General features: G+C 47.2%; 1 non-coding gene across 1 annotated transcript; it reads right to left on the bottom strand.

Annotated features, from left to right (window-relative positions):
• Positions 1 to 77: 77 nt before the first annotated feature.
• Positions 78 to 240, bottom strand: LOC148161778 (U1 spliceosomal RNA). Its single transcript, XR_015767367.1, has one exon. It is a non-coding gene; the product is annotated as a U1 spliceosomal RNA (small nuclear RNA).
• Between the last annotated feature and the right edge of the window lie 12,691 nt (positions 241 to 12,931).

Genomic DNA, 12,931 nt, shown 5'->3' on the forward strand with positions numbered 1-12,931 from the left:
CATGGAAAAGACAAAACAAACAAACAGAAAAATGAATAAGAAAACAAAGGCTATTCTTAAACAACCAACAACAGGTGAAAGAGCAAAAGCAGCCCCCCACTGCCACTGCCACAAATAATGCAGAGGAGTTGTCCATACTCGGGGAAATCGCGGGGGTCAGCATGTCCCTGGTATGATGGAAGGGCCTCCCCTGGGAAAACCACCTGCTTGATCCCGGAGTCTCCCCTGCCGGGTAAGTGTGACTCCCTCCGCCTCCGCCCCACACCAGTCTCACCCCCCTTCCACCGGACACACAGGCTCACTCGCCTAGGCGCACCCCAACACCCTCGGCACCCACTCCTGTCGCAAGCATCCTCACCCTCCACACGACGCTTCCGAATAGGATGGACGCAACAGCGCTGCTACCTCCTCAGCCCCACGAATTCTAAGTTGCAGAACCCCACCGCCATGTTGCCTGGTTTGCATCAGACAAGCCCCGTCCGTGAAGTCAAGGGCTTCGCCTCAGTCCCCAACCCCACCCCATCTCCCTGCCCCCCAGCTCCCCTCCCAACTTGGATTTCAGTACTGGTGTTCCTCCTTCTCCTCCTCCAGTCCCCCTTCCCCTTCTCCCTTCCCGTGCCCTGGCTTCCTTCCTCACCTGCCCAGTCTCCTCTGTCTCCTGAATTGGTTACCACTCTTTCCTCTCCCTGCAGCTATGGCCCCCCAAACCCTACACAACCCCCCCCCACCCAGCCCAGGGAAGGCTGTGCCAGCCAGAGAGAAACATGAGGGAGGACTTTCCAACAGCCCGCGAAGAGCAGATACAACTCTCTCTTGCTCTCTCTAGCTCTCTCTCTCTTTCCCTTCGGACCCTGGTTGGAGGACACCGAGTGCCATGGCTGCACCTGTACAGTTCAAACCAGTCCCCACAGCCTCCCCCAGGGCTGGACACTGCGGGGGGGAGGGGAGGACCAAAAGTCCGCAACCCCTGGGCCCTTGGGCTGACACCAGCCCACAACACTCCACACGCTGAACACATCCCAGGGCCTGCTTCTTCCCCAGGAGGGCTCCTAGGACAGGGACGGCGCGCCCCCTCGTGGCCGCGCGGGGAGACGCCCAAGGATCCCGCTGTTGAGGGCAGGGCCAAAGGGGACCACTGCTTCTGCTCCCTTAAACCAGGCTCAGAGTTCTCAGCAGGGGGTTAGTGGGGTCCCAGGCTCCCCACTCTGCCACCGCCTGCCCTCCCTCCACCGCTGGGCGCTTCCCCCTGGAGGGGATTTCTGCAGTCAGGTCGGCCTTTGGAGGGAAAATAGCCAGGTCTGGAAAACTAAACAGACTATTTTGAAGAGATTTGGGCAATTGTATGGTCATGGATGGAGAGCCCTAGGGTTCTGATTTGCCTTGTCTTGCTTGCGCCTTGAGGTAGTGGTTTACTTTTCCCGGAATGTTTAAATTAGAAAAGATTGGAGGGTGGAGAGGGGGCGTCCAACTTTAGTTGTCACCTGAGATCAATAGTGTGCTGCTGGGTAGAATAATGCCCCCTCCCTAGGAGCTGCCCAGGCTAATGCCAGGAACCTGTGCACATGTTCCATCCTGCAGCAAAAGGGACCCTGCACAGGTGCTTATGTTAAGGACCTTGAGATGGGGAGATGATCCTGGATTATCCAGGCGGCGCCCTGCAATGACAAGGGGGTCTTAAAACACAAAGAGGCAGAGAAGAGGTCAGAAGGAGGCTGTGTGAGGAGGACTCTGCCTGCTGGGGCTGGGGCTGAGCATGGAGGAGGGGCCTCTAGGAGCTGGAGCAGGCAAAGAGAAACACTGCCTGCTTAACCTAAAAAATAGAAAGCGCCAGGTATTTTACCAGCCAAATTGGGATTCCTGGGGAATAAAAGGGAAAGGTGATGTGGGACAACCAGCTGGTCTGAGGAAAATCACCTAACCAGAGCTGTGCAGGGTCCCTGGTGTGGCTTGCAGTGAGGTCCTGCTCAGGGCCTCCATGGGAGGAAAGGCCAGCAAGTCAGGGGGCAATCATTTGAAAGCAGTAGAGGGAACAGGACCTGGAGCTCTCCCAGGCAAAATGACCCCTAATCAGGAGCCAGATCCGTCATCGGAAAATAATCCAGAGCTGACACATGTGAGAACCGCCAGAGAAGGATATGAAAGCTTTTAGTATAAGTTTTCCATCAGTTGTAAATGTTAAACCGAGAAATAGAAAATATAAACAACACCCTCTCTATCTTTAAGAGATGAAAACTACAACGTCTGAAAGGAAATATACTACAAGGTATTGACAGAATTTAGAAAATGCAGAAGAAAAATTTTTGATAGAATTGTATTGACTCTGTAGATCTATTTGCATAGTATTGCCATATGAATTATATTAAATCTTCCAATGCATGCATACAGTTGTTTTTTTCCCCCCATTTGGTCTTTCATCTCTCGCAGAACCATTGCTTCTTATGCTTTTCAGTGAACAAGTCTTGCTCTCCTTGAATGAATTTACACCTGACACTTTTACTGTGTTGTGTGCCATTGTAAATAGAATTGCTTTCTAAATTTCCTTCTCAGATTGTTCATTGCTAGTGCATAGAAACACAACTGATTTTGTATATATGGTACCCTGCAACTTTACGGAATGAGTCTATGGACTCTGATATTTTTGTGTGTGGATGATTTGAGGTTTTTCTATCTTTAGGAGCATCTCCTCTGTAAATAGAGATACAGGTTGACCCTTGACCAATGCGGAGTAAGGATGGTGACTCTCAAGATCAAAAACCTGTGTATAGAGGCGCCGTGAGGGCCGGTAGCAGCGGCGGTGGTGGTGATAGTGGCAGCAGCTGTGAGGGGATTCCGGGAAGATGGTGCTGATTAAGGAATTCCGTGTGGTTTTGCCATGTTCTGTTCAGGAGCAAAGTTCCTGCATTCGTCAGGATGATTGCTCCGGAGGGCTCCTTGCTGTTTCACGAGGAAGCCTGGAACGCATACCCCTACTGTAGAACAAACCATTATGCCTCAGTTGTAACGAGTGTATATATGAAAGATGATTTCTTCATTAAAATTGAAACATGGCACAAACCAGACTTGGGAACATTAGAAAATGTACACGGTTTAGATCCGAACACATGGAAAACTGTTGAAATTGTCCGCATAGATATTGCAGATCGAAGTCAAGTTGAACCAGCAGACTACAAAGCTGATGAAGACCCAGCATTATTCCAGTCAGTCAAGACCGAGAGAGGGCCTTTCGGACCCAACTGGAAGAAGGAGCTGGCAAACAACTCTGACTGTCCTCAGATATGTGCCTACAAGCTGGTGACCATCAAATTCAAGTGGTGGGGACTGCAAAGCAAAGTAGAAAACTTCATTCAGAAGCAAGAGAAAAGGATATTTACAAACTTCATTGCCAGCTTTTTTGTTGGATTGGCAAGTGGAATGATCTGACAATGGAAGAAATTAGGAGAATGGAGGATGAAACTCAGAAAGAACTAGAAACAATGCGTAAGAAGGGTTCCGTCCGAGGCACGTCGGCTGCTGATGTCTAGATGAGTCCCCTGTAGGGTCAGAGACAATATCAAACTGTTTACGTAATCAAGGTCAAGTGAGGGGAACAAGTGCAGCCAGTGATGAGTGAAGAAGGATCTGACCAGTATCTGGCAGTGCTGACGTTTCCCAGATGTGTGCTTGTGATGACATACTCACAGGTTCCCAACCACCTGTGTGTGTGTGTGTGTGTGTGTGTGTGTGTGTGTGTGTGTGTGTGTGTGGCAATATCAAACTGTTTACGTAATCAAGGTCAAGTGAGGGGAACAAGTGCAGCCAGTGATGAGTGAAGAAGGATCTGACCAGTATCTGGCAGTGCTGACGTTTCCCAGATGTGTGCTTGTGATGACATACTCACAGGTTCCCAACCACCTGTGTGTGTGTGTGTGTGTGTGTGTGTGTGTGTGTGTGTGTGTGTGTGTGTGTGTGTGTGTGTGTGTGTGTGTGTGGGGCTGCATATAAAACACATGTAGAGCTACAGATCAAGATACACACACTTGTGTATATATGTACATACAAACATACTGAAAGGATTAGTACAATTTCTCCAAAGTACTGTACCTATCTTCAAGAATGGAAAAGAAAATATTTTCAATATATATACCTGGAACAGATTTTAATAATTATCAGAGTAATACCACTGATGGACAAATTGACTGCAATGTAATACTAGCTGATATGTTTCATAAATGTCAAATTGTGGACCAATATATTTAGCCTTTTATTACTTTTCTGTTCTTTTAAATCTTCCTGTTCTTTTAAATCTTACAAATTCTTATTTTAGTCCCATAAGCAACAGACTCCCACAGAAAAATTTATTCAAAATCTTTTGGTATTCCAGTGAATCTGGAATGTGAACTCTGAATGTATTTATAATGATTTATTTCTGGATGGTTATTATCTTAAATTCAAATTGGACACTGTCTATTAGTAAGGAGTATAGTTACCATCCAATTTTTACCTGTTTGCCCTGAGGGGAAAAAATCCTTTAAAAAAAAATTCTGGTTTTTATTGGATTTTTGTATTTTAAATTTCAATATTTTTCTACATCAAACCTAGCAAAAATGGAGATGATGGTTTGTGATTTATAATAAGCACTATACAATTTTCAGGCTACTCGTAGGCAAACAAAGAAATTGATGAAGAAATGAATAGCATCGTAGGCTGTAGGAAAACTTTCGGAAGTCGAGCACTTCCATGTAGTCTTGTTTCTGAAATGACTGTTTTCTGAAATTAGAGCTTGGAAACTATGCAAATGATCTAGATTCCTCACAGCTGACAGGGTAGAATACAGATAGTGGTGATGGTTTTGTTTTTGTTTTTGTTTTTGTTTTGCACTTTTCATATTGAAATACACCCCAAGGGGGAGAAGCTGCCTTTGAGATAGTGGAATTTCAGAGGCAGCACAGGCTGATCTCCTTGCCTGGGAGGCCCTGCTGAGAGGCCAGTGCTCCACCGCCCATGGGGAGGACACCATTGGAACCTGTCACGAGTGAGCATCAGGAACGTGCTGTTAGCAGCTGCTGCCACCTTGTCCTCCTCCTCCTCCTTCTTTAAGAAAGGCACCATAGCTAGGTAAGATTTTTATCAGCTCTTTCTGTCCAAATCCAGGTTTTCTCCTGTCAGTCCTGGAAGCTTGACCAGAATGATATTGTTGGAGCCTTCCGGTCACAAACTATCTCCTTTAATCTCGTCCTTCCTGCAACACGCTGGCTCCTGTAGTCCTATCACGTTTGTAATCTGACTTGCTGACAGTCCTGCCCACCCTGCTCCTCGTTTTCCCACATGCCATGTCCCCACTGAGGTGGTGGCAGTGAGTCGGACGAAGGTGTTGAGGATCACTGCCGCACCGCGATGCCCTCTTAGCCTTGGCTCCGAACCCCACGTCGAATATGTCCTCCGTGTACTCAGGATCAAGACTGATGTTTACTCTCTGGGCAGTGTTATAAGACAGGTGTTGTCAAAGCATAATCATTGTCTGCAAAATGTTTGCTGCAAGGAAGATTATTGCTAATTTTGTGAAATAAAGAGTCTCACTCTCTCCTTTTAATGGACTAAACTCTCACTGGCATCTGTAGCTTCGTTGGGAGCTTGGGCGCACATGGAAATCCATGCCCAGCGCATGGATTCTAATGTTTTCCTAACAACTGTGGAGATTTGAGGGAATGCGTGGTGAATGTAAAATACCTAGTTTACTTGGCAGTCTCTTGTGTAAATTACAGTAAAACAAAGTAAATGAAATTGAAACAAAAAATAAATTTGATCACAAAATGCCAAAAAAAAAAAACCTGTGTATAACTTTTGACTCCCCGAAAACTTAACTACTAATAGCCACTTGTTGACTGGAAGCCTGACTGATAAGATAAAGATGACTAACCCATATTTTGCAAGTTACATGTATTCTACACTGTATACTTCTAATAAAGTAAGCTAGATAAATGAAAATGTTATTAAGAAAATCATTCAGAAGAGAACATATATTTAGAGTAGTATACTGTGTTTATAGAAAAATGCACGTAGAAGTGTACATGTGCTGTTCCAACCTGTGTTGTACAAGGTCAACCCTAGTTTTATTTCTTCCTTCCCCCACTCTTTTTTCTCACTTTCAGTTTTGAATAGTATTTTGGCCGAGGATCGAATTCCATGCCTAGAGAGGGATTCTTGAGTCTCCTCTTGATTAGAACGAACTTTTCAAGTTCATCCCTGACATTAAATCTAAATTAGACCTGCTTTGGGGCTTGGAAATGGAGGGAAAAATCACCCTCCTTTCTTCTCACTGCATTTTAGACTTCCTCCTCAAAATGAATGTCAGGGGGCACCTGGGTGTCTCAGTCGTTAAGCTTCTGCTTTCCGCTCAGGTCGTGATACTGGGGTCCTGGGATGGAGCCCCGCGTCAGCAGAAAGCCTGCTACTCCCTCTCCCACACCCACTGCTTGTGTTCCCTCTCATCGTGTCTCTCTCTGTCAAATAAAAAAATAAAATCTTAAAAAATAAAGAAAAGTTCTTGCAAATAGTGCTGAGGACTCAGACTGGCCATTGCTTTGCTCGTGCCTCCCAATATTACACTCAAAAATATGAGCAAGACTTCATACTAGGTAAGACTTAGGACCTTGGTGGGCTAAATATTCAGCAGGCTTTATACCAAACATGGTCCTACCCTACCTTTGATAACATGTGGAGAGGACTGAACAAGAAAATATGAAGTGCAACAGAGTCATCTTACCTTGAAAAAACATGGCCATTTTGAATACTCAAGGTAGCATATGCAGAAATCTAGCCTGGGCTGCCCTGGAGCCTTGTAAGCTTTACACTGCACATTCAGTGTTTCTAGAACGCGCACGTGCACGCGCACACACAGACGCACACACACACACTCACACACACACTCCTCCAGTCCATCTCCGTAGGACTTGTGATCAAATCAGGAGCCAGTCCTCGAGTAGTAGGGCCCAGAGCCCGTGAGCAACAGATGCCTAAACAGGAGCCACTGTCCCTGCTTTTTCTACAGAAGACACGCCTGTTGCGCGGCGCCCTTCCTTGTCACGTGCCCTCTGATCCACGCCCCGCCATGTCTTTCCCCACCCACCCTACCCTCCTGGCCAATGGCCAGCCTGTGACCGGACAGGAAGTGACGTCCACGCCCCCTGGGTTTAGGCCTCCTGTGGGTTCTCAGGCCTGGTTGGGAGAGCAGTGCAGCAAAATAGCTCTTGAAAATGAAAACTATCATCGTAGGACTAAGAACAACAATAAATAGATTCGCAGAATCATGCGAAGGATCTGTACTGGAAATCAGAGCCAAAACTGTAAGAGAACGGGCGCCTGGGTGGCTCAGTCGGTTAAGCGACTGCCTTCGGCTCAGGTCATGATCCTGGAGTCCCGGGATCAAGTCCCGCATCGGGCTCCCTGCTCGGCGGGGAGTCTGCTTCTCCCTCTGACCCTCTTCCCTCTTGTGCTCTCTATCTCTCATTCTCTCTCTCTAATAAATAAATAAAATCTTTAAAAAAAAAAAAACTGTAAGAGAACAAAAGGAGAAGCTAGACCCAAAAGGTGTGTCTGGTAAGGCCAGATGTGCGGAACAGGATTTCGAGCGGAGCAAGAGATGTTAGGCGAGTGTCCCGCTCAGCAGCGGGAAGGCGTGGGGATCAACGCCCCACAGGGTCGTGGGAAGAGCGAGGGAGGGCAGGGCCAGGCACCGCTGTGAAAGGAGACCCGACAGAGCCGGCCAAGTCCTGGATGCATTTGGCGGAGACCGCCGGGCACCAAAACTGGGAGCTCGGCCTTTGCCACAGATTCCAAAGAAATACATTCCCAACAGCTAACATTTAAGTGTGTGTGTGTTTGGGGGGGGGGTGATGACATGTTCCATGACAAGAAATGTAGCATTTCCTTCTGAATGTGGCATGCGAGAGTCCTGTCATTTTGTCGGCAACACAAGATTTCAATTCTATGACACCACATCGTTGTGGATACCGTGACATGATTTTCGGGCTCAATGTGTTCCGAGCCGATGCAGTTAGACAAGGCCGAAGAATCCAGAGTGGCAGCTTGGGGCTAGAGAGCCCCCAGAGAGGACCCGCGCTTGCCTCTGGCTGGGTAATCAGAGAGCTTGCTCCCCTGTGAACTGAAGGTTGGAGCTTCCAGCCCAGCTGGGCATACTGGGTTATAACTGATCCGAGGCCTTACTAAGCTATACTGTGCGAAACATTCTTTCTTACCTAGCTTCTTCCCTGACTTATCCTCAGTATCTATTTTATTTTTGTTTTTTAAGCTTTAAAAGTTTTATGTATGTATGTATGTATGTATGTATGTATGTATTTATTTATTTATTTATTTATTTATTTATTTATTTATTTAGGAGAGAGAGAGCACGCCCCTGCAAGCCTATAAACGGTGTGGAGGGGCAGAGGGAGAGGCAAAGGGAGAGAATCTGAAGAGGTCTCTGCACTGAGCCTGGGGTTCAATTTCAGGACCCTGAGATCATGACCTGAGCCAAAACCAAGAGTTGAAGGCTTCACCAACTGAGCCACCCAGGTGCCCCCATATGTTTTAAATGTTTCAGGGATTTTATTTTTAAGGAATCTCTACATGCTTTGTGAGGCTCGATCTCACAATACCGAGATCAGGAGCAATATCTAGTTTATTTTTGTTTATTTTTTAAAAATATTTTATTTAATTATTTGAGAGAGAGTGAGAGAGCGAGCAGGAGAGCATGGTGGGAGACACAGGGAGAAGGAGACTCCTCGCTGAGCAGGGAGCCCGATGTGGGGCTCGATTCCCGGACCTTGGAATCATGACCTGAGCCAAAGCAGACGCTCAACCGGCTGAGCCTCCCAGGTGCCCCAGCAATCCCTAGTTTAAATCAGAGGTGGGAAGATCCTGCCTGAACACCTAAAGTTCATGTTAATTACTAAGGGGGTTGGTAGAAAGAGTCTTTTCTTTTTCTTTCTTTTTTTAGGATAAAAACAAGTTCTGGAGTTCCAGAGCCTAGGTATCTCATAGACAATATGACCTTTCTTCCTGAGAATGGGTTTTTACACCTGTTTGTTCCTGGAAAGTTGGTGTCAATTCCTCTAAGCCAGTTGAAAGGAATTGGCTTTTTTATTCCTCACAGCCAAAAAGAACACACGCCAAGGTCTCAGTGAGAGGATCGCTTATAGGATACGGGCTTTAGTTGTGAGATGTGGGAAAGGATGGGAAGAGGCAGGGTTTGTTCTATATTGAACACTGGCAGCACTGACAATTCTGTGATTGTGGTAAAGAAGTCATAGGCGTTTCCTTAGGGAGGGAGGTCGATGTTTGGATGTCGGTCTGAACAGTATTGTGAGTAGCCTTGTTTTGTCTCATTTCATCAAGGTCTCAAAGCAATCTTGTCTGAGGTTGATATTCTACATGTAAGATTATTTATTTCAATCATGGAAACAAAACAGTCCGGCTGGGAGTGCCAGAGCAGTTCAGGGCATCGGAGGCTGGGATTGTTCTTTGTCCCTGGAAATCCCTAAAACAGAGAACAAAGAAAGAGAGCCCTCTGGTCTCCCAAGCTGTAGCTGCAAACCTGAGTGGGAAACTGAGACTTGGACTAAGTATCTTGAATTTCCTGTGGCTCCATTTCCCATTTCAAAATGGGTCAAAAGGAATTGTTCCTGCATGGGTTGTCCCAGGTGTTAAATTGGTAGAGTAGGCAGCTAGATCTGAGCTGGAGGCAAGGAGGGTGGTACACAGTGCTTTCGTGGTTTCCCACCTGCTGGACTGTCAGATCCAGACCAGCAGGGGCAGAGCATGTGCTCTCCTTTCCAGCGTGTGTCCTACAATAACGTATGGCTTCCTTATAATATATTTACATTGCGGTTTCCATCCCCCAGTAGGGGAAGATGGCCTTGACAGTTCCAGGAAGACCTTTGTTAGGGCCCAAATCTCCCCCTATCAACCAGTAGGCTGAGTCCCTTAGATGATTGGAAACATCTTCAGTTGGAGACCACCCTGGCTGTGACCCATAATCTATGAGACATAAAAAGAAAAGACACCCCTAACCCCGGTGCAGCTCCACCCCGGGGCCTGTCTGCTCTCCCATCTTGAGAGTGGACTGAAGTTCAACCAGGAGTGTAAACCAACTGAGTATACAAGTGGGACTGTACAATTGTGAACAAGAGTATTCCCAGGAAAAGTCCTTCTGGACATTGTTGTTTGAACACTGGGGATACGGATTGACCACTGTCCCCTGACATTCAGATGTGGGTTCCCGGAGGATATGTTAGGATCCTCGACAGGGAAGCTCGCAGCCAAGGCCTGTGTGACGGCCGTACTGCCATCAACTGTTGAAGGAGTTTGGGAAAATCTCTTCTTCTCTCTGGGCCTCACTTTCCTCATGTGTAAGATAAGGTTGTTATTCAAATCCTCCACGGTCCCTTCCTGCTCAGTTTCTGTGAGTGCATGTGGGTCTGCGGTGCCTTTTAAGCAGCCCTAGGGACTGCAGCTGAGACCTGACTTGGTCCCTTCACTGTGTGTCCTTTTCAGGAGCCTGATCTGAGCCCACACTGGAAACAGAGAACAGAGGGAGCATTTGGGAGACAGAAAATCAGCAGATTTGGAGGATGAGCATAACCCGAGGAAGGACAAGGCAATGGTGGAGCAGGTGATTGCCAAAGGAGGTAAGAATAAGGACAAGTTGAGTCCAGAAAACTCAGGGGAACCTGAGGAATGCATACAGCAGCATCCAACTCTGCAAGGAGCAGCCTGAGCTGAGTAAGGAGAACTAGGAGAGTAAGTTTTCCCCTCAACTTCAGGTCTTTTAAAAATTGATTCATAACGGATTCCCGTGTGGCATCAGTTTCACGTGGCAACACAGGGATTGGACGACTCTATAAATTATGTTAGGCTGACTACTAGTGTAGCTACCCTCTGTTACCACGCAGAGCTGTTACTGCACCACCGACTACATAATATGAGATCTGTCCTCTAACATTTTTTTTAAAATCTTCACTGTGGACGATGTTTTGTCAGAGTGTAGGTTTCTATGCCCTCCCCTTCCCCCACCACTACCATGGGCCTTCTTTGGACTTTCCCAGAGAGGAGCAGTGACATATAGGAGGTTCCCTATTTTAGGTCACTGCAGCCCCTGATCTTGGACCAGGATGCTCAGCCAGGGCCAGGGAAATATGGATTAGCAGGAACCCTTCTTTGCAAGCCCAGCTCCAATGTGAAGGACCACAGTGCCTCTTCTAGGCCCCCGCAGGAATGGTTCAGCACCCAGGAGCTGGCCCTACATAGAGGGCCAGAAAAGGGCAGATTCCCCTAAACCCAGCCCAAAGTGTTCCATTTAGACTCAGAAGAAGGTGAATAGCAGCACAGGCTCTTTTCCCTATGCTGAGTGGGGGGACTGGGGGGAGCCTCAGTGCCAGTGCAGGAGGGAGCATCAAAGGGAACCTTTGGATGTTAACCTAAAGGTTCGTGGCTACAGCCCACCCAGGGGACCAAACCTACTTAAGATCCATCCAGATCTTGCCAGCGGCTTCCGTGGGTCCTGCAGCCCTGACTTCCTCTAGGTATCTCCAGCCAGCTACTGCCCCTGTCTTTGCCTGCTTCCCCCTGGTGTCCTTGGGCAACCTGAAGGTCTGTTCCCTTAAGTAGTCTGCCGCCTGGTGGATTCCAGGGGAACTGCCGGGGCCTGAGGCTGAAGGCACAGGCACTGAATCCCTGACTCCAGCTGAGAGGTCAGAAACCAGGCTCTGAGCCACCACCTGCTGAGACTCCAGGATGTGGCCCCTCACCAGGCAGTGTTTACCTGGGGGTCCCAGGACCCACTGATGTGCGAAGGTCACCTTCTTTCTTTTTTTTAGGTGAAAATGACATACAATAAATTTCACCCATTGTCAACAATGACAGAGTTGTTCAGCTAGTGCCCTAGTGTGTTTCAGAGGCTTCCTTCACCTTCCCACACTCCCTCCAGCCCCTCTGCAGACAGTCTCCGCTCCCTCCTCCAGCCCCAAGCAGCACTGATCTGCTTTCTGTCTCTGTGCATTGCTCCTTTCTGCTCATTTTACATAAGCACAATGAGAAGGTTTGTAGTTCTTGGTGACTGGCTTCTTTCACTTAGCATCCTTTTGAGGTTCCTCCATGCTGTAGCTTGGATCAGATTTCTGTGCCTTTTGTTGCCCAATAGATGCCATGGTACAGATAGGCCTCATTGGGTTTGTCCATTCACCAGCCGATGGCCCTTTGTGTTGCTGTCAGGTTTTCCCTATTGTGAATAACGCTGCCCGGAACATTTCTGACCAAGACTTGAGCAGACATATGCTTTTACTTCTCTCAGATAGATTCCTAGTTGTGGAATGGTTGGGTCCTATGGCAAGCTTGTGCTGAACTCTTAAGAACTCTCAAAGTGGCTTCCGCAGTGGCTCTTATATTTTACGTTGCCACCGGCAATATAAGAGGGTCCAGTTTCTCCACATCCTCAGCAACACTTGGTATCGTCTTTGGAACATAAGCACACTAGTTGATGTAAAATGGTACGTGGTTGTCCTTGCATTTCCTTGAGCACTAATAACATATTACTAATAACCTTGATTACCTATTTATGTGTCTCCTTTGGTACATGTGTATTCAACTCTTATACTGGCTTAAAGGAGTGTGTTGCTTCGGCCCATTGAGTGAGTTCACAGTCCTCTTGTCTCTCGTGAATGTGAGTCCTCACTGGGTATTTAATCCACAAATATTTCCTCCTAATCAGTGGCTTCTCTGTTCCTTTTCTCAGTGGCAAAGTTTGATGCAAAAAACTTCTTCATCTTCAATTTTCTCTTACGTATCGTGCTCTTGCCGCAGTGACTTAGAACTCTTTGCTTACTGTGAATTCCTGACCATTTTCTCCCATGTAGTCCTCTTGCACAATAGTTTTGGCTCTTATACTTAGATCTGTGAC

Source organism: Eumetopias jubatus, unplaced genomic scaffold (genome assembly GCF_037043125.1).
Source record: "Eumetopias jubatus isolate StellerSeaLion01/CBP00866 unplaced genomic scaffold, mEumJub1_p1.0 scaffold_66, whole genome shotgun sequence".
In the NCBI taxonomy this organism is placed as follows: Eukaryota; Metazoa; Chordata; class Mammalia; order Carnivora; family Otariidae; genus Eumetopias; species Eumetopias jubatus.